The sequence below is a fragment of the Lepidothrix coronata genome, unplaced genomic scaffold, assembly GCF_001604755.1.
Source record: "Lepidothrix coronata isolate B3197 unplaced genomic scaffold, Lepidothrix_coronata-1.0 Scaffold13, whole genome shotgun sequence".
Classification (NCBI taxonomy): domain Eukaryota; kingdom Metazoa; phylum Chordata; class Aves; order Passeriformes; family Pipridae; genus Lepidothrix; species Lepidothrix coronata.
Genome location: NW_016690193.1, coordinates 8,970,563 through 8,993,274, shown reverse-complemented (window position 1 = coordinate 8,993,274; position 22,712 = coordinate 8,970,563). Strand labels below are relative to the sequence as shown.

The following is a 22,712-nucleotide window of genomic DNA, read 5'->3' as shown; positions in this document are numbered from 1 at the left end:
CCTATAGCATGGATGGAAAAAAATGCTGATTTTCTCCTGAAAGGAGAGAAATGGACAATTTCAGAAGGTAGTTTATTAGAAGAAGAAAAGTATTTTGATGCTAAAATTAGGGTGGCTGGTGAAGAAACCTTGGATCAGGACTAACAAAATTGACTCCTCCATCTATTTCTTTCAGTAGCTTATATTGCTGGCAATTATCTAGGTTGCAGTTTTGTTTGCATGTAATAAAAGATACATCTAGAAAAGGAAGACTTTGTATAGCTTTTATGTATCTGAAAATCTTTTCTTCCATAACAAAGAGACTGTCCATTTACTCCACCATGTACTCAAGTATCAAAACTACTTAAGATAAAGATGCAAAAGCCACAAAGGCATGATGCTGTCATCTCAAAGTGATACAAAGGCAGCCAGTAATATTACAGGCTTTATCAGCATTGCATTAGTTCTTTCTTCTGTAAAATCCTTTACTATACAAATCAAATTGTCAGGTATTTGACAAAAGTGATATAAGGGAAAAGATGCTACATAATCTCCAGTACAGTTAAAATGATTGTAACTAAAGAAGCTAGTTATTTCATCATTCCATCCACAGTTCATCAATTCATCTATAAAATGTATTCAGAAAGACTTTGTAATTTTGATGCTATGTATTGTAAGCAGTTTTAAATTAAGTAGTTGGCTCACATGCAATAATGTGTCTTACCATACATAAGTTGCTGGAAATCTTGATGTGCGGGGTTTTTTTTGTTTGTTTTTTTTTTTTACTTAGTTGTACATAAAAGTCCCTTTCCTTGGCGGTATCATACAGAATACAAGAAGCAAATACTTAGAATTTTTGCTTTAGCTGGTAGGCAGTCATTAGAGGGTAACAGATATTCTCATCTCGTTTTTGGTCTTTCCAAAACCTCAGGCAGCTGCCTCTCTGCATTTATTTAGTGTGTGAGGCAAAATTGGCAGCTTATTGAATGTTTGCAATCAGAATGCTTTTGTTGAACATTGCAATAATGGGGCTGCAGGATTGCCTGGAATCTTGATTGGGATAAACCATTAATGTCAATGTTGTTGGCAAATCCTGTATTTTCAGCAACTCTTGGATTATTGAGTCCTTTTAAATTTTACTAGACATGAAACTCTTTGTACAAAAGAAAGCCCCATTGAGAATCTACCAGGCTAATTGCTTTCAAAAAAGGATGATATTAGTCCTTTCTCATTGAGGAGAAGTATACAGTTGGTATATATATGCACCTGATGCATATATTTGTTTCTGACTATTGCAGTTTAGGGAGAAGAGAATGGAAAGGAGTTGTGGGGTTTTTTTTTTAACTTGGTCTCCTGTTGCATAGTGGTCCACTTGATGTGTTGCTGTTCAGAATCACAAAGATATGATCACTTACTCTCAAATAATACTTATCATACTAAGTGTCTCTCTAGAACTGAAAATTGTGAAATTTTTAACGTGATATTTCTATTCAGCACAGTCAGATCTGATCCTCTACAGTATCTGAAAGGGCTTCTTATCTCATTTGACAACGTAGTAGCTACAGATTATTTCAGATTTGTTCTGTTCTGCTCTGAGTTTCTTCATCAGACTCTACCAAGAAGTGTTCTTAAAGATTCTACTGAATCAAATTCTCTACACTTGGAGGTGTATAATGGTAACAGTCTGCTTGTGGTAGTGGTAGTTGTCACCTATACAGGCAAATTCACAAGTGCATTTGAGAAACTCCAGTAATTTTCTCTAGAGTTCTCTGTTTTATCCTCTGATTTGCTAAATTCTAGTTTCTTCCAAAACTGTCTGTCCTTTTGCCCTTTTCTCTTTCCAGGAGATTAAAAAAGTTACATTCTTTTAGTTTTTAAAATACCTTAAACCTAGCCAATGACTGGATCTGTACAAGTGGTTTGGTAGACAGTCAAAGGTATGTAGCCAGAAACTGTAGGAAGACTATGAAGTTAACAGCTGCATTTGTGTACTAAAAATATATGAGGGGTTAGAGTAAGAATTGTAAAGGTAATTGTAATATATCTACCCCCTTCTAATCATTCTGATCCCAAAGTGCTCTCCATCTAAACATAGCCAGGTTTGGGATTGGCCACAAGAGGGCAAACTAAACGTACATCCCTGTTCTATATGTTCTTGAAAATCAGCTACAGTTGTTCATGTCAGTATAATTTGATTTTTTTTCTTTTTTTAGGAAATAGTGCTTTTCACTGAAGAGGTCATATTGTCTTGGTTCATTGTGTGGCAACAATAACCTGAAAGACCAACTCGGAAACAGCAAGTGGCTGTTCAATAAGAATGATGTAAAATATGAACAAGTTAGTAATACATCTTACTGCTGGATGGGTTTTGATGGCATGTATAAGCAGATGATCGTGGTTGAGTCTTGCTTCTTTTGATGATCTGAAAGAACATTAATCAGTATGGGGCTATCAAAGAGGCTACTCTGTATACAATAAGAAGTCTTTAGTCCTGTAAGAAAGGGATTAACTATTCTGAAGTCCATTTCCCTGATGCCGCGAGTGCTGACATTCAAAGAGAAGTCCCCATATGTTTGAAATTAGGTACAAATTTTGTTGTTCTGTTATTCAAAGTAGTTCCAGGCGTTTCCTTTTGCACTTGCATACAACTTTGTTATTTACATTCCCTTCAAAGCAAACCACTTCACTAGACAAAATTCTAGGAAAGTTTTAGATGAAGAATATACTGAATTTGTTCTCAGTTTGCATATGAAAGATGATACATCTAAATGATTGTATATTTTCACACCATAGAAATAGACACAGGATAGTAGAAATAGAGACAGGATAGATTTCTTTGAAGAATTATGTACCAAATTAAAATATAGTAAGAATAAATAAAAAATCCAGTCTAAACCTTTCAACTGTTTAAGAAGCAGTCACTAAATTCAGTAGCTTAAATTGATACGATCTTCTGTCTTTGTGTGGTGATAGATATATCTTAATTTTAATCTGACTTTCTATTAAAAAGTATTTTTCCTATTTGACATTATGGTTGTCAAATCTAATAGTATATGTAATGAAATGCCTATCTTGTTGGAAAAGAATGTTGCAGTGACTCAATTTGGTGTCAGTTTTCGTGCTGCTTTTAGAATGTAGGTGAGTGCACTTTCTTCCCAGTATTTAGCAATACCAAGCTGTGATGTGATATGTTCCTGTTTGAATTTTAGGCTTCTTGGCCACGGTTAATTTTATTTCATCAAAGTTTCAATATGGCCCCTATCGAACCAGTGTGAAGCTAGGTGAGGTATTGCAGGATAGAAAGAAAGCCTTTGACAGGTTCTGTATTGAGTAACTTTCATTGGTAGGAATTTTGGATTTATGAACCATCTGTGCAAGACAATAACATGGACAATGTGTTTATTATAAAATTTATCTGTCATTCTTTGTAAACATTTATAAATACATTTCTTGCATTTGTTTTTTGGGATTCATGGGATCTTGTAGAAATTTTGAATTTGGTTCATTTAGAATTGCTCATTTTATAATTAGAGGACTTAACAGTTGGAAAATGATCCTCACAGAGTAAATTAAGTATTTGACAAGTGTTCAGTGGGTGTGTTTTGCAGACAGTATGTTGTAACAACATTATGGGAGGGAGAATTTGAACCTCTACATCTGTATACACCTATCTACTAAAATGAGTTATAGTAGAGGACTGTTTTCTTTAGTGGCAGTTTGACATATATTTTCCACAACATCTTGACCATATCTGTCACATTTCCCAAAGCTTTTCTTTTGAGAGAATAAGTGGGTAAGATGAACGTCATTGTGTGGAGGCGTGTCCCTGAGTCATTGAAAAAATCCAAGGAAACAAAAAAAAGACTGCAAACTGTCTAAAACCAGAAAAGTGGCAAGCTTCACACATTTTTTCATAAATTATATATGTACATTCTCCTACACAGAAAATTGATTCTAAGGATGTTTCAGACACAGTGTTTTTCCATTTCCTTTTTATCATGTGACTCAAGAATTGGATACTATTCTGAAGGAATGCAGTTCAATGCTGAAAGAAGGAACCATCTCTCAGAAATATGTAGAAGTCAGCAAGCACAGAAAAAAGTAATCTTAATGGCAGATATTTTTTATAAATTGTGTTGTAGCTTATAAGATGGAAATCAAAACATCCAGTGTTGTTGTTATTCAGGATTTAGTTACTGTGTTAGAAATATGGGGTTTTCACCTACTTTTATTCCACTTAACAGCTCTAGAGAAAGTGTGTGTGTTAAACTGCAAGTGAGAAAGTGTGACTAGGACTGTTCTTAAAGGAAAGAACTGTCTATAAGCAGAATGGCCTGTCTTTTATTGGTGGCTCCAGTTTACAGCAGGTGGATTTGGAAGCTGGAAAGGTTAATGAAGGGAATTTTTCCTTGGAAATGTGAATTTTTCAAGAACAATTTCTACATAAGTACATTTCCCTACCGTTTACTTTCCAAAGACTCTTGTAAAATATTTGGTTGTGCTTCCTCTCTATGGTGGATCAAACAGCTTAAAGACTCATTTGATAACATTTAATACTTTTTTTTCTTTTTTTTTATTATCTCAAAACAAAATTTGGTTGGATTTGAAGGAGACTCACTTGAAGGGAAGTGAGATTTAACCAATTTATATTCTTAGGTTCTTATTCTGTCTGATTTAAAAAAAAAACAAAACCACAAACAACAGCAAAACAAAACAACAAAACAACACACCAGAAGAAGGAAACAAATCAAAAAACCCCCAAAATAATAAAAAAATACCAAACCAAAACCAAACTAATAAATGCTCCTAAGTAAATAAGAAATAGAAGTAAATCCTTTCAAGTTATCGATATGCAGTAACCCATAATGGCTGCTATTTGTACAGCTTCTCTCCTTCTTTTGAATTAAAATACAGTTAGTATGAGAAGAGTCAAAAACTTGTCTGTTACTTTGACACATTTGTATCTATAACAATGTATATTTTGTTACTTTTATTAAAAGCGGATGAACACATGAAAATACACTGTACTCAATATATTTTTTAAACTTTGAGCATCTTATTTGAATGAAAATTTTTGGCAGAGTTGTTTCAGAATTTCTAAGAAATTGCTTTTAAGTTCCCCAGAGCTGTTTTGTAGGAGGCAGCCTTGCAGTATAGAAAAGAATTGATGACATCACAATTGGAACAATAGTCTGCATTAATTTTCATAACTTCATAATAGTAACATGGGAGATAATTTTATAATGCCTTAATACAAATTTGATTATTTTAAGCAAAAAAATATTAAATATTATTATATTACAATTTCATTTTCTAAAACTAAAATGGTGGTTTTGGCATATTGTGGTGTTACACAAGATTCTTTCCTGAATGAATACTGAAGCATGTTTTAGAATTCATTTCAAAATTGTTTTTATAGCATTGCTACCAACTCCTGTCTTGCTTAAACTCCCATCCGAATTAATAATAAACATTTCTTTTCCCTCAAACAGACTTGACCTACTTGGTCATGTTCTTCTTGAATGTATGTAGAGATATCTACCCCAAATGAGTCCTAGAGAGGAGAAATATTTTTAAAGGTAACTGCAAAAATAGGAACTTGATGCTTTTTATTAATGTATTACTTATGTTTCATCCGCAGAGTATACTGAGTAACTCTAAGGGAGGTGGTTCATAACATATCAGCTGAATTATTGAGATAAATGAATTCCCTGTAAATGTTCTGTTCACACAGTAACAAAGGGTTTTCCAGATGCATCAGAAAAACTGCCTTTTCTGTTACAAATAGAAGTTCTCGCTGCCTCTGCATGAGGTAAGTGGCAGTTCAAGGATGGAACACAGGAGAGAAAAACTGACTTTCCAGTAACTGTATTCTTTATGACTACTTCAAAAGTGCCCTGGATAATTTGTTGAAAACTTGAACGTTAATGACATAGAATGCATGGTTTCTCTCTGGGGTAGAGTTCTTTCTAAAACCTGATATTTTCAGCTAATCTTATTCTTCTGTCATTATGAACGTATGTTGTATATTTAACAATGTGAGCTCACATTTTTTAAGGTAATTTTGCTTGTTTGTTTAACAAACTGTCTTACTTTCAAGGTTTTTTTATTATTATTGTTTTACTAATGTGCACTTAGTGAGTTATAGACTGCACCTTAATTAAGTAATTATCAAGGGAAGAAGAGTCTGCATCCACTGTATAATTGTCTTTTGCTGGTAATTACACTCATTCAGCTTTTTGTGTCTCTTCTCTAGGGTCTTTTAAGTGGATTGTTCTAAAAATAAACCTCTTGATCTATTTGATATTGTAAATACTGTGGGGATTTAAGGCTTAAGATGTTTTTGAGGAAAAATACCCAACGTCTTCATTGATAGACAAACTTGCACGTGTGCAAGGTTGCCTGTTGCTTTCCGTGATGCTGGCTATTAGCAGTCCTTTTTGTAGTTCTTCCATATTTGAGTTAAATCTGGAGTTTCTCAGAAGTCACTTAGCAATGATCTCAGCTTCTAATAAAACATAATTGGACCTTATCTTTCTGCAGAATAGTGTCTGAAGTAACTATGCCTGTGTCTTGGGAATATTTTCTACAAATATAGCAGAGTTGAAAGAAGAAATAAGATCAATTTGTCCTTAAGTTATGCAGGAATAAGGCTGTTTGGAACCAAGATGTTCAATCCATATATCAAACATTAGATATATACATAACATTTAGATTCTGATAGGATTCTGTGCAAATTTCTATATTTTAGTTCTCTCCTTGAGTATTTCTCTCATAATCAAATAAGCTTTAAAGGGTAGGTAAAGTGTATGACTACTGTGATACTGTTTTGAGGATAGCTATACTATTTGAATTGAACTGTACATTTTTCTCATAGATTTACAGACTGCTTGCAGAAGCAAGCCAGTGATGCAGAGCTATAGAGATGTTAAGCTAGCTTTTGGCTTGCCTTTTGTGTTCTTTCTTGTTTGGCTATATTCTTTTTTTTTAGTATAAAAATATGGAAAAGATAAAAATTGTACGTGGAAAGGAACCTAATGATCATAAAAGGAAATAAATCTCATACGTAGTAATAAGTTTTTTTGTATGAAGTACCTGTGAGAAAATGACACAAGTCGAGCTCAATTTCCATCGAACCCAGTGGCCTATGTCTGATAGTTGCCAATAACAGGCAACTAAAAGAGCAGCTAAAAGAAGCGAAGCAGTTAAAGATCCTTCCTCAAATTGCTTTTCCAGCCTCTTAAAAAAATTATTTTCTGGAAATCTGAATTGCAATGGTATCTTTCTTATTTCTGTAGTGTGATATAGCTGCTCCCCTTTTTTTGGTTCGGTTTTGCCTTTCATGACTGTAGTTGCAGCCTTGAATGCAACTGACTATTTTTGGATGGGATAATAGTTTTATTTCATATTCCAGACCTTGTCCTATGCAGATATTTAAAAATTAGGAACAGCATTCCACTTAATTACATGAACCATATGTAATCTGTAGCTCCATGGAATTTAACCAGGAGCTGACTTGGTCTTCTGGTTAAAATAGATCTTAAAATACTTTTGAATAGAAGAGATTTCACCAGCTATGACTCCATCACTTGGCTTCTACCTAAACAAGGAACAAAAAATATATTGGATATTTTTTACTTTTATTTTCAAAAGTTAATCAGCAAATGTTTCCATCCAGTAATGAAAGAAAAAAATATTTAGGTTTATATTTTGGTCTTAAATTACTGTGAAGTTACTCCTGCTTTCCTTAGGTTTCCTATCCTTATCTTCCCCCCCTCTCCACTTAATCAGTTATTTTTGGGTTTCCTAGCACTTGATTTGTATGTGTCTGTCAGTGAACCTTCTACTCTTGAAAAGTTAAGAAAAGATTAGTCTTCTTTTCCTCTTATGCTAAAGAGGTTTTTAACTATAATGAATGGCTGTGGGATCACTGCTATTTGGAGATCAGTGATGTTCTTAAGAAATCTCAGTTGTCACTTACATTGCTTGTTTGGGTTTTGTTGTGTACCAGTAAAACAATTCTAATGCTTCCGATCAAGCTACAATCAATTCTGCATTTCTTTGTTTTTCCTTACCTCAGGTTAGCAACTGCTTAAGTTTGTTAGGTGCAGTGTGTACAAATTAGGAAGTTATCATCTACAATACTTACGAATTCTGAGGTGTTTGAATTTTAGCAGTGATGTTCTTTCATCAGATTATCAGATAAGAAAAAGGATAAAATAGCAGTTTACGAGGGAATTTGTTAACTGAATACCATAGTTTTTCATATCCTACCTTCCTATCATTCGCATGTAGTCTATCCTGTAATCTTTGGCCTTCACTGATGAATAATATGGTTCATGTTTTCATGGTGACCTTGATAGTCATGTTGAACTTAGCTCTCATTAGGTACTATTGTGGTACTTTAGTTGCCTCCTTGTTTTGTGTGGAAATTTCTCTTAAACAAAAAACTGGATTGCAGTAGTCATGGCTGAATTTACAGTTTGTGGGCTATATTTAGGCATTTTTTTATAAGGTAGGCTTTTCTGTACTTTCTCTTGGCATCAGATTTAACTAGAGTGAACTGATGTATTGCTGCTACAAAGAACAGGAGAGACATGCAGCAATTCAGCTTAGAAAGACGAATGAGTATCTCCAGAAATACGTTCTGACATGAGCTGGTCCATTTTATTCAAAGGCAAATTGCACTGTTTCATCACAAGTATTTGAGATGGAATCATTTTATACAGTGGTCTATATTTTTAAGCAGCTACACATGGTTTGTTCTCTTCAGAGATCACTGATCTTCAAAAATTAACGTCAGGTAAAATGAAATTTTCTGAGAATTTAGGCAACAGTCAGTAAAGGAGAAAATATTCAAAATAACTTTAATGAGATACGAAAGTAAGAGTTAAATGACCTATTAAATTCACTGTAGAGGAATCTAAAATAATGAGACCATTGACAAATATTACGAGCTCTCAGTGGCCGTATAGTACAAAAGTAAGTTTATAAAATGTTATGGAAAAGTTGTGGATAGAAGTCTTAAGCTTTGTAATGGTCCCTTGTGTTTCCAATTTTAGAACACACAGGCTTCAAACAGGAGACAAGAAATATTTTAACATTGTGCAGATCACCTGTAAAGTTGCAAAATTAGTATTTTACTTTTTAATTACACTTTTACTCTTTAGTTTTTCTTTCTCAATAAGAGAATTTATATAAATGAAGTAAAAATATGACACATAGTTTTCAGTAACTCTAGTGTAATGTAGAGGATGAGTATGTGAAGTATATTTTTGGAATGTGGTGGTCAAGAATTTTTGATTTATACCTCACTGAGGTTTGCTGTGGACCGAAGTGAAGCTGATATTATGGAACTTTCTCACAGATAACGATCTGAAGAAGTAGATATCATTTGGCAGTTGATGATGGCAAAACAGAATGTGTAGCCACATGCTATAGCTTTGCCACTTTTCAGTAAGCATGTGGATGCTTTTAGATTAATAATATTCTCATAAATTATATTTATATTTAAATCCATAAAGCTCCATTAATTGTACGGAGTGAGGTAATCTTAAAGTTCGGTCATTGAAGTAAATGTCCTTGTATACTTTGATATCAAGTGGGGCAAATGTGTCATCTTTAATACTATGAAGTTTCTTTGAGGTCTTCAGAGCTTATGTGGGTCTCTTGTCAGTGCAGAATCTTTAAAGGAAACAGAAAGTATTTTTTCATTACTTGAACTTTATACCCCTAAAAGTTCACTTAGAGCCAGTTTCTCTCTTTCTGCTTGAATGTTGCAACTGGCTGCTATATCTTTCAATTTCAAAGTTTGTGTGGTCATAAACTGAAGATCATTGTGTTTTCTCTCAACTGTAGCGGTAGGTATTCTTTACCTCTGACAAACCTGTGTGATTTATGGTGTATTTTTTTTCTTTCTCCCTCCCCACTTTTACCTATCACTATATAGGAGACAAATGATTGTAGGACAAAGATTTTTTTCATATGTGAACTGTCTTTTTCTTCATCTGAGCTCCATGAGTTTGTCTACCATAAAGACTGTGTAGATAATAACCTATGTATAATATCACTGTTACACCAAAAAAAGATTTAAAACAGGAAGATTGAGTTTGTGATCCCTTTTTATTTAGGATGTATGCTACATTTGGGATTACAGCTATTTTAATTTAGATGCAGTCTGTAGTTTAAAGAAGTGTATGATTTAGGTTTAACATTACTGCACATCAGGGAGGAGGAGGGGACTTTTGGTTTTTGGTGCACTTGGCAGATTCTTGCTTTAGGTAAACTTTAATGTTACAGAAATTGTACTATGAAACTTCTGCTGTAATGAATAACATGTTGCAGAGTTGTGTGCCTGAACAGCTTCAGGAACTGATCCTTACCAAGTATTTATGTATTAAGGTTATTGTGCGCCCTGGTTCTTTGCCAAGGATCCTTTTAAGGTTGCAATGTTGAAGACTTTATCCTTTTTCATCGTTAGCTGTGTTTCTTGTGTCACTATTGATTAATTTGGTTTTTATTCGCTGAAAACACTGGAGACCTATAAGTCATTACATCATAGTGCTGTTGAAATTAAGTTTCAGTATTCTCTTGCATTGACCCTCTCCTTTCATTTGGTTGTAACCTTGTGGGACAATTCCACTGAATAAGGGAGAGAGTGCTAAACAGTGGAAACACTCCTATGAATTTTCTAATTACTTTTGTTGAATAGTGTTTCTTCTGTAAGTAGTCCAGTTAGTATACATTCAAAATTCAGGTGATGAGTTACACAACATTATCACTACTAACATGAACCAGCTGACAATAAATAAGGTCAAATTGTATGTTAGCAACTGTTAGAAAATCATAGGAAACAAATTAGACGATATTGTTAAGTTCCTATATAATTCTCTGGGGCTCATTGTCATTCCCCCTCTGCTCACCCCTAAAGATATATTAGAATTAGAAGAAATATTAAAAAGAGCAAATATGTGATAAACAGTATGAAAAAGAGCAGATTTTTATAAAAATTTACTTAAAATTTTAGGACTCTGATATTGAGAAGGAATGGTGATGAAGGGATGTTGCTTTGCTTGCTTTCTCTAAAGACCTCTGTCTTTGTCTATGTGTCAGTCTGTATCTGTTCAATAACAGACTGTATCTATCTGTTCTTGGTTCCAGTTGGAGATGAAACTGGAGTAGTTGGTTCCATGGGGAGCCTTTAGTTGCCTAAATACAATGGCATATATTTTAAAACCAGTGGAAGTATTTAAATGCACAGGAAATCTAATGGAATGAATACAAAATGGATTCACTTGAAATTTAAAATCAAAGAGAGTAGCATGATTTTGACAAAAAAAAGGACAGGTCTGTGTACTGTAAGTAATGGAAACATTCGAGAGTTCTCAGTCTTATGGATGACCATGCATTTTGAGACCAGAAAAGAGGTACTTTTCATTGAATTTGCCCTCAGTTTCACAAGAGGAACCCTTAGGGTGACAAGGACACTGAAAAATTTATTTTCCATGGTGTATGCCAGCCCTTGCAAACATACAAGCTGGGTGAATTTTCTATTTAATTTAATTCCAAAGCCATTACTAGTGATCAAAAAGAATTCTGAAAAACAGGTTGTGATATCATGACACATTTTTGAAATATATTGCTAAATCCATTATTTTATAATAACAGCAATGTTCTGGGGAAACATCATCTGTTTCCAGTGCATTAAAGCTAAAATTCGTGTGTAGTTCATTATGTAATTTTCCTTGCTACTTGCTGAAAATCAAGATGGCAATTAAAAAAACCCCAACAAAAAAACAGCAAACAAAACTAAGAAAAACAATACTTATGATTTTTTCCTTTACATTTTATTATCTTCACTTCCTCTCATTCTGGTTTTCCTGTTTTATTTTGAGTTTAAAAAAAAGATCTGCAGATCAGTAAGCACAACCATCACCTCCATTAATGAACTGGAATTTGTCATCCCTGTTCTCAGAAGTTCCAGTCTCCCATATTTATCATTGTACCTTCTATAAATAGAACTGTTGTGGTAGGTTTTATTAATTGAGAAAGGCTGAAATCATGAGTATGGAATATCACTGCTGCAACACTGAACTCACTGTTCTTTGGGGAACTGCTGAAAAAGCACCATCTTGTGACTGATATGGATAAGGAGGACTCAGTTCAGACACATTGCTTTATCTTTACCACTGAGATCTCTGTGTCTTTCAGGAATTTCATAATACGGCACAAGTAGGGTTTGACATGAGTTAATTTTTTTCTTTTGCTAAGTGAGTGTTTACCATTTTGTTTTTCTGGTATTTATTTCTCTTAGTTTCTTACCATGACTTTTTTTTTTTTTTTCTGGTAAGGGATGGCTGCAGGAGTGGACATTGCATTTTGGAAAGGCAAGCAGTGATGGCTTTAAAATGTGGTCCTTGATATCCTGTTGCTATTACCGATTATACAAGATATTCAAGAAAGACCAAACCAGAAATATCCTGAAGAAAGTCTTCTGGGTTACATTGTGCACTGTCAAAAACTGCTTCTGAACAATGTGCATTGAAGCTTAATGCAGACAGATGGAAGGACTGGTACTTGGCATAAATTATATAAGTTCCTTAAAGAATTAATTTCTTCCTGGTATACTTGTTTGAATTAGATGCAGTAACCAAAAAAGTAATTGGCTTTGACAGTCAAAGCATGCACATTTTGTCCTTGTACAAAATATTCAGAGGAAATTTCACCCAAGTCCTAAAATACTTGAAACTTTCAGATTTACAGTAAGCTGAATTTGCAAAAGAGAAGTTATCTGGCGGAGATGAGCTGAGCACGTGAAGTGTAAGACTGCTTTGTTTGGGAGTCATTTCAGTGATACTGCTTTTAAAAGTATTTTTTTTTCCTTTTGACTTTCTGTGTTCCTTTTAATTTGAATGAGCTTGGGCCACGTGTGGTATAGTTTCTCCTTTCTTTCTCAAATACTCCTGGAGGATTTTGTGGAAATATTAAGCAGCAAATCTTGTAATATTTTGTCATGTTGATTCATATGTGCATCATCATGTGTGTAGGAGAGCTCTTGCTCTTTTATTGACATAAAAGAAATATGTCAAACCAGCCTCTTCATTCTGTTGAAACTGAACAAAAATTCCTTCTCCATGTATTTAGCAAGGATTTGATTGGCTAATATGGCAGGAGCTGGGCATGATATATAAAGGAATTTTACAGTGAGCTCTGCATTAGTAGCACCCTAATCAATGTTAGTTTGACTACTTTGAGTACAAGGATTGATACTGCTGATTTTTTAAAGATCTTCTCTAATGTAACTGAACATTTTCATCCAGAGATATGTCTAACTCTTCAAATGTTTTGGCTTTAGTTCTTTGCAGTGAATATGGGTAACTGGTGACTTTCTTTGGAACATCTGTCCAAATATTGCTTTGCCAAGTATTTCTAATAATGTGACTTTTTTTTAACTTCGTGATCTCCAATTTTCCATATACTGTTCCTGAAGTATGACAAGTAGAGCCACAGAGAATGTTCAAAGAAGCAAAGGTTTTTGATTTATAATTTTAAGGCTAGATAAAAAGCAGTATTTAGTTACTCCAACCTTCTGTGTTATGTAGGCCTAGTAATTTCACTACTAAGCCCTGGAAAAAAACCCTGATTAATACTCTCAGTCTGATTACAGATACCAGGCTGATCCTTAGTAAATGTAAGAAATTTTAAAATACTTAAACTTTCAACCTGATGCCTGTACCAGTCCTGTTGTTGATAGCAGTATGATACAGACTTGTACCTGCATGCTCATATCTTGCATGGTTTAACTGGAAGGGATTTTCTGTGAACTGTGAACCATGCTTGACTTTGAGGGCAAAGGACTTAAGAGTCATTATACTTGTGTTTCAGTCATGTTCCAAAGTGCAGAATGGGTAGTGAGGGCACAGAACTACAGGAAGAAAAAGTAAGAACTTCTGGTGGAGGTAGTTTATACTTCATGTCATGTGTACTGAAATGTAGTCTCTTGTTTCTGTGTTTATTTTTAAATATTCAAGTTTTCTAACTTGAAGGAAGTAGTAAATTCTGAGTGTAGCATAAAAAAAAAGAGTTAATAGAAGTAAATGTTTTGCACAAAAGCATCTATTAAATGTGTAAGGAAATAGAAGTGGTGGATCAGTACTGTAGCACTGTCATGTCTAATGGAACATACACTTGGTTCGTATACCTAAAGAGAATGTTACACTTCGAATCCTGACCAGTCTATTCAGAGATTTTTTTGAGGGAGGTCCCAAATGGGCTTTCTGTCCGTGAAACTCAGAGAAATGTTGCATAATGCCAGAGTGAGCATACCTGTAAATCGATTTAAATTCTTAAACTCGATGCTACTTTAAAATAGAAGTCCATTGATTAATCTGTAATGTTTTGCTGCAGAATAAACTGCAGTGACTAAAGTTTCAATAAAGTTTCATCCAGGCTGTCATAGTGATTTACTGAATTGAAAACCTAACTGAACATGACTTAGAGCAACCTGCTCTGGTTGACCCTGCTTTGAAGCATGGGTGAAATTAAAACAGTCTCCAGATGTTCAACTTGAACTTCTCTTTTCCTCATCCAGTAAAATGCAGATTCTGAGAGTTCCCTGAATTAACAAATGAAGCTACTGGTCATTATTTTCAAGTTTACATTTTACAGTAGACTGTTGATAAACCCTTAAATGTCTTCTGTATTTAGGGTTTTGGTAGTTCTTGAGGTTTCTCTTTCTTTTTTTTTTTTTCAAGGCATTTTGATTTGTCCCGGTTACGAGCATAGCATTGCAACTCTTTTGTTGTTAAAGTGGGGTTCTTTTGCAATTCCAGTGACAGCACTGCAAGTGTGTGTTACATGTACACACACACACATATAAAAAATATTATACAACTCTTTAACATTGTTTTTTATTCTCCTAAATTATTTTTGTTTGTAAAGAATAAGAAAATAGGTGTTCGAGTTCTTTCCATTGTTGCCTTCTTGTAGGCTTGAATATTGTACTTCTTCATTGTCTGTATATTTCTTGTGACCATTCTGTTTCTGTGTTTAATAGAATCTTTCTTTTAGGTGGAAAATATGTAATGTATGTGTTCTGTAACAATGCAATTCAAGTTGTGGCAACCACAGAGTAGTTTTCTAATATGTCTTGCTATCTGTGTAGCATCAATTTATACTTCCTGAAAAACAGCACAAAATGTAATCTATTTTGTATAAACTTTGCATTATTATATGGCTAGAAATACCTATTCAGTGGTAGAAGCACACCTGTTTAAAGATATATTGAGTTTCAAGTACAAATGTGGTGTCTTTTTCTCAAGAGAGGTTATAAAATAGCTGGTTAACCTTAAGTAGGATTTACTCTTTATGCTTAAAATTTCTTGCTTATGATTTAATGCAAGCAATTGCTTATGATTCAATGCAAGCCGTAACTTGTTTATTCTACTTAGTTTTTCAGGAAACTTTTTTTTTGTTAAATATAATGTTTACAAGCTAAAATGCAGATTATTAAAAAAGAATAAAACATAACCTGATCTATGTAGAGGCACATATTCGTGCTAGCAATGTTGCTCACGCACAGGTCTGTGTATCTGTGTACCTCATAACAAAACTGTCCGATCTTTTGTATTTTGCTGTGGAATTAAGTAAACAGTTTGAAAGAAAATCTTATTTGTGTAAATGCAATAAAGATGTGTATGGAGGCTGAGCATGAGCCAGCAGTGTGTCCAGGTGGCCAAGAAGGCCAATGGCATCCTGGCCTGTATAAGGAACAGTGTGGCTGGCAGGACCAGGGAAATGATTCTTTCCCTGTACTTGGCACTGATTAGGCTGCACCTGGAGTACTGTGTCCAGTTCTGGTCCCCTCAGTTGAGGAAGGGTGTTGAGGTGCTGGAGAGTGTCCAAAGAAGGGCAGCAGAGCTGGTGAAGGGACTGGAACAAAAGTCCTGTGAAGAGCAGTTGAGAGAGCTGGGGTTGTTCAGCCTGGAGAAAAGGAAGCTCAGGGGGGACCTCGTCACTCTCTACAACTACCTGAAAGGAGGTTGTAGCCAGGTGGGCGTTGGTCTCTTCTCCCAGGCAATCAGTAAGAGGGCACAGTCATAAGCTGCACCAGGGGAGGTTTAGATTAGACATTAGGAAGAAGTTCTTTACAGAGAGAATGATTGACCATTGGAATGAGCTGCCTGGGGAGGTGGTGGAGTCACCATCCCTGGGTGTGGCACTTAGTGCCATGGTCTAGCTGACAATGTGGTATTGGGTCATAGGTTGGACTCAATGATCTCAGAGGTCTTTTCCAACCTAGTCGATTCTGTGACTTCGGTACATAATTCTGAAACAGGACTTAAGCAGTCTCAGTATACTTTTGGAAAATAACTGACTTGATATCTTATAAGAAAGTAGGTAAGAAAGTAATGTCTTAAATTTGTGTGCACATAAATGCTAACCCGTCAAACTGCTTAGTAAACTGGTAGTTTTCACTAACCACTTTAGGCACAGTCTACTTCCTAGTAAAAAAACAAAACAAAGCATTCCATTATGAAATTGATACATTATTCAGAGAATGCACTGCTTATTTATAATGTAAGTACTACAGTGCTTTAGTGAAGATTTGTTTCTTGCTGTGGAATTCTTCTATATTTGAGGTTTTTGGATGAATTTGGAGAACTCTGTGAAAAGTACTTGTCCACATTCATATGTCTCTAAATATTCCAGAAGTAGTCTTAATTATATACAATTTCTGTATAAGTAGGAAAGCTACAACGAGGCTAATGTTACGTGTAGTAGGAGGATGGGAACTGAGAAGCTCTTTTCCCGTCTATGTTCTTCAAAATATGGAACTGAGTGCTCTAGCTCTGAGATAATATATATTCCTTAATATCAGCCACAGCTGTTTAAATAGTAAATCTGTGTGCAGATATTCATACAAATCGAAGGGGCAGTATTGTTTCTTCCTTTTCCTTCACTGTAAGGCAAAGCAAGTAAGGTCCAGTCTTCCTCATTCTCCGTGTTGTTATCTGAAAAGCTGGAGATGACTTAGGCTTGGGGTAAAAAGCCAAAGGAATTTTAACAATATTGTAGTCTCCTCATCGGGATATTATGGTTAAGTTCAAATATGTTGCTTGCCACTTAGGGGATGCACAGAATTGGGATCTGGAAGGTGACGAGAGCTGAAGTTTGCAAATGTATACAGCCATTGATCCTGACTTGGCTGCAAGCAGTACTGGCAAGCCAGAAGGGACATGGAAATACATGGTTTCCTGAATAAATTTCACCATAAAAGGCAATCAAGACCTTGAGTAGAGATCTGAAATAAAGCTGTGGTTAGCATCATAGAACAGTTCTCCTCTCAGTACTATCATACTTATAAGTATAGTTTGTAGTATTATATGTAATAATATATAGTTCTTATAATAAGCAAAGGCATTCATATGTTTGAATCTATTTCATAGAATCATAGAATACTTTGGGTTGAAACAGTCCCTTTAAAGGTTCTCTAAGCCAGCCACCCTGCTATGAGTATGGACATCTTCAACTAGACCAGGTCGCTCAGAGTCCCATCCAACCTGACATTGAACTTTTCCAGAGATGGGGCATCTGCCACCCCTCTGGGCAACCTGTTTCGGTGTCTCACCACCCTCATCTTAAAAAAATTCCTTCCTTATATCTGGTCTGAATCTGCCTTCTATCAGTGTAAACCCATTAGCCCTTGTCCTGTTGCTACTGATATATTTATTGTGTTTCTGTTATTTCATAGGTAATTTTATTATTATGTAAGCAGGAGCAGTCAGCATGACTGGGCATGATTCTGTGCCACCTTTTGTTATTGGACATGCTTTAAGCAGTGATTAGACTGAATGACCTAGGTTTACAACCTAGGTTTATTTAATGATTATAAGGAAAATTAATATCAAAGAAGAGACTTTGCTATACTTAAGAAATATAAGGAAGCTACTAAAACCTCGTTCACCAAACAGTTTGTGATAAGATTTTGTGTAATTTGTGAATGTAAATTGGAAGCTTTAAATATTAGATCTGGTTCTGCTGAGGAAGTTTACAAGATGTTTCCTAACTCAGAATGAGCAATTATCCATTACTTCCTAGCTTATTTAATCAGGAGACTATAGGAAATATTTGAGAGAGAATGATAAAATAAATAGCTCATTTTCTTTTTAGATATAGCACAAATGATACATAATTACAGAAGTTAAATTGCAGAACATGTTTTAGAAAAATTATACATATTTATGTGTAGTTTACCACACACATAGATATGTGCATTGGTTTACAAATTCAGAAACCATTGCTAAGTGCCACTATCAAACTCGGAAACTTGCTGTCCAGTCTAGTTGAAAAGAATGTAGAGCAGAGGATAGAGAAATGTTTATGTCTTGCAAAAGTTTTTTCTGTTGTGTCATGTCTTTCTGTCTCCCTTTATCTGTGTACAGAGTGGTTTTGGTGTAGTAATTTCCCTATCTCATGAGAGTAAAGATATCTGTGTGTGTTGGTCATAATAGGCAAGAGTAGACTAATTCTACCTTCTTTCTTATATCAATGCGTTTTTGTTAGGATTTCTCAGCAGGGCAGCTTAGAGGCATATTTTTCCTCTGAGCCTTTTAACTGTGTTATCACTGATTCTGGTGAGGCAACTACTTTTATTTTTTTATTTTTTTTTTTAAAATTTCAATACATAGTAACATGGGAGGGGGCGGGAGGAAAACACAGTCTCAGGCCCAGCATTTTTTTTGAGGGGGGCTGGTGCAGTATTATTCACTTTTGGATCTAGCAGTATTGTTGAAGCATCCCTCCTGACATATGAGAGAGATGCTATGGTAGAGGAGTTGGGGCAAAATATATTATGTTCACAGACACACACATAATTTTTCCACGGTATTTTAAGGTCTGTTGAGAAAACTGGAGACTAAATGCAGAGGCTTGGCATGAGGTGTCAGATCCCAACCGACCTTGTAGTCCAAAGCAGGCAGGTTCTCTGAAGTATTTAATGGAGAAGATTGTTGTTTCAATGCAGTAGATTGAAGCAGTTGACCTGTGAAATATTTTCCTTTTTTTCGTCTATCACCATAGTAAACTACAGCTGATCTTGACAAAATATGACTAGATGAGGATGGGAACTCAATCTGGCTTTAAAGTATTACTGAGAAGAAATGAACTCAAATGTTAATGTACTCAAGTGCCCTTTCAGGCCGTTGTTTTTCTTTTCAGCAGAAGAAAGGTGGCACATATAGGTCATTAGAAATAATAAATGACAGTGTTTGGCTATGATTGCAATTCATATATATAAAGTGTGTTATTATTGAATCTTTTCAGTAGACTGAAGAAGGGAGTTGGCATCTAGTCTGAAATGTTAACTGTAGTTCTTGTTAGTGTTGAATTCACTGCAAAGATTTGCAGATTTGATACGTTGCTTTGGTTTCATTTTGTAGCTAGCACATTGACAGCCATGACATTCTGCTACTGCTTGTTTGTTATCATAACTAAGACAACCTGACATAGAGAGCTTGTAGGTAAACACACAGTAAAGGCACTAAGGATTTGATCCCCAGTCTTGATGTGTAACTGGTTATTATTGCAAAACTTCCATGACAGAAGGAGGAAATGATACGTGCAGTATTTCAGATATTAGCTTTATGGGAGATCAGGATTTTCTAAATTGCCCTTAGCTGCTGCATTGAGCAATCATTCTCTGCAAGTATAGCTGTTTAGGCTACCAGAGTCCTTCTGGTTTTAGTTGTTCTGTTCTTTCAGTCTGCTTGAGAGCTGCAAAACCTGTACTCTTTACATGATGACTTGGAATGAAATATTAATGTCAACGTTTCAAGGAATTGTCAGGCAAAGAGGACCTACAGACCGACAAAGTCTTATTCTCCTTCTACTTATTTAATGTACCTCTTTTAGAATCAACATAGCATTAAATTAATGTAATAGTTATCCATGATGTTTTCTTTGTAATCTTCAGTTTCCCTGTTTGGAAATGGAAGGTTTCAGCTGATTTCTTCTCTGTGCCAAACTTTCCTTGGGTGGGAAATCTACTGGCAGACACTTATAATACCTTGTGGAACTTGATATACCGTATTTAATAAACCTTGTTTAGAAAAAAAACTTCATTTCTGTAGTGACACCACTGTAAAATAGAAATAAGAGAATGTGTTTAATTAGTGATGGAAGTATAATTTAATGCCAGTCGTCTTTTAATAAGACAGATTATGCTACTTGGTGTTTTCTAATGAAGTAACCTCTGGATACAGATAGTCTGTGTTAAATAAAAAGTAGTGGCAAATAGTACCGACTCTCTTTCTGCTATTGAAAGATCAGTAATTATTGTTTGCGTTAGAGTTTGGGATAGTATGAAAAATGCAACTAGATATAGGCTGAATGTGTTCAGCAAATAGTTATAATTAATTGTACTTTCAAAGTCTTTTTTCCTGCATATACTGTGTGACTCTTTTTTATCTTTTTTTTTTTTTTTTCCTTATAGTCATTAAAGTAATGGTGGAGCCTGGTCCCAAGGTGAGAAAAATATTTGGAAAAGCCTTAATTGGCTTGTGTGGATTTTGGGTCAAGTCTATGGGGAAATGTTCCTGAAATCTAGGCTTAGAAACCTGCTATAGTAAAATGAGAAATGAGTCAAGGTGATTTTCAACAGAATTTTTTTTTTGACAGCATAAGGCTGTGGAGGTTCTTACAGGAATGTAGACTGGGGTTTAAAAGCACTATAAAAAGAATGTTTAATTTGATTTTATATAATTTTATCTCACTTTGGGGTTTTAACAAATATAAGTCTCCATAAAGTACTGCAGAAAATTTCTGAACAGAAAAGACAACACTTTTTAGTGAGAAAGAGTAGACAGTTGTGTGTTTTTTTGTCCTCAGTGTAGAGTGCTGCTTCAGGGCTTAACTCAGAAACTAACAGAGCAAAAGAAGAGTAGGAAGAGGCTGAAGTTCACAAAGCGTCTTCTATTTGGGAAGATGCCAAAATAAATTGCACTGTATGCTGTATAAACGATTAACATTTGGCAACATTAAAATTAATCTCATTCTGGGGCAGGATGTAGCAGATTTTAGTGCTCAGCAATATAATTCTATTTTAAGGCAAGCTGAAGGCTCTCACTGTTCTTGAAGCATAGGGAAATCTCAAGAATACAGAATGTAATTTCCTAATTGAATACTAAGAAGGCTAATCTTCTCTTCTTGTGTGTGTGTGTAAAGTCTCGGTTCAGTTGTAACTATAGCTGCCAAGAATTTATCCAAAGTAAAACAGTCACATCTTCATTATTAAGTAAAAATACTTCTAGCAGCATAGTTCTTTCTAATACACTGCGTCTCTAAGAGTTTAGCGTGGACTTTGTGTGTCATGTACTGAAGCATCAGCAGGGTTTCCTGCAGCAAGTGGGATTATCCTTTGTCAGTCATCCTGGCAAAGTCAGAATGTGCTAGGTTTGAGATTAAAGGCTATAACCTGACATAAGACCTGAGGGACTGAGATAACAAAATGCTCTTGTGGATGGGAAAGGAAGATGATATGATGATGATACGATGATGGGGTGCAGTAAGGTTGTGAAAGTAGCATGTTAAATAATCATTTGTATTGATTCTGGTATTTTATTGTAATAGTTCGAAGTTGTTAGAAGAAATTCGGTATTGGCAGTTTGCAGGTAAGAACCAAGCACTTTGATACACACAGCTTCTTAGTTTTCATGTGTATAAACTAATTCTTTAGTAGAGTCAATGGATGGGAGTTAGTGTTGAAACGTTTACCTTGTCTCACTTAAGTCACTGAAAATATTCCTGCTGTTGTCCTTGGGATTTGGAGAAACCCTGAAGACTGAAATAAGCAAAATGTAATTTTGAAAGAAAAAATGGTGAAAAATTTCAGGGAAAAATTCAAAAGATATAGACTAAGGGTGGAGAGTAGGTGATTAGTAAATGAAATTTGGATACTATGATGGAGTCCATTAGTGCACATTGTAATGCTGCAGCAGGGATACCAGCCAATAGACTTTTCTCTTTCAGAAGATTGTCGTCTCATATTTAGGGTAGTTTTTCCTCCATCAGTTCCCAGCATAGGCAATGAGACTTTCTTTACTCATGCTTGGCCTTTACTGACAGTTCTTACTAAGGAACTTTGTCCTGTTTTACATTCAGGATGTCTTTCATCAGAGGATCTATACCAATGTTCTTCTAACCATTTTGGAATAGGTTACTTCTTGATTCTTGTTTTGCTGTTCTTCAATGGATGCATTGTGAAGCATTTTACAGCACCCCAGGCCAAAGTTGATTGGAGTTTTCTGTATAAACAGGACCTTCAGAAAACGTTATATATTATTTCAGAATAATGCAATCACTAATGATGTACAAGAAGTGGGTCAATTACTTTGAGTTAAATTTAAGTCGCTTGTCAGAATAATTCCTTTAAAAAATTCAACACTTCATGATGTACATGTTTGTTATCCTAAGTGAGTTTAATAAAAGAATAATGCAGGTATTTCAAACTTTCATTTGTGCTTAAAATTTTGAGGATTCCTTTAGTGAACTGCCTTTGAATGCTTTTATTTATTTTTTTTCTTTAAGCTTCATCAGTAAAAGGTACTGCTTTAGGGTCTGACATATAATGTTCTCTTATGGAGCCCTGCATATTGAATTGCTCTTTCTCTGAATAGCTGCCGTTATTAAAAATGACAGTGAAGCCAGTCTTTGCTCTTAAAAAAATGACTAATGGC

The 22,712-nt window shown here is 34.9% G+C and overlaps 1 protein-coding gene across 2 annotated transcripts in view; it reads left to right on the top strand.

The window, feature by feature from the left end:
* Positions 1-22,712, top strand: part of SPOCK3 (sparc/osteonectin, cwcv and kazal-like domains proteoglycan (testican) 3) — a 171,926-nt gene that overhangs the window by 27,464 nt on the left and 121,750 nt on the right. The window lies entirely within an intron of this gene.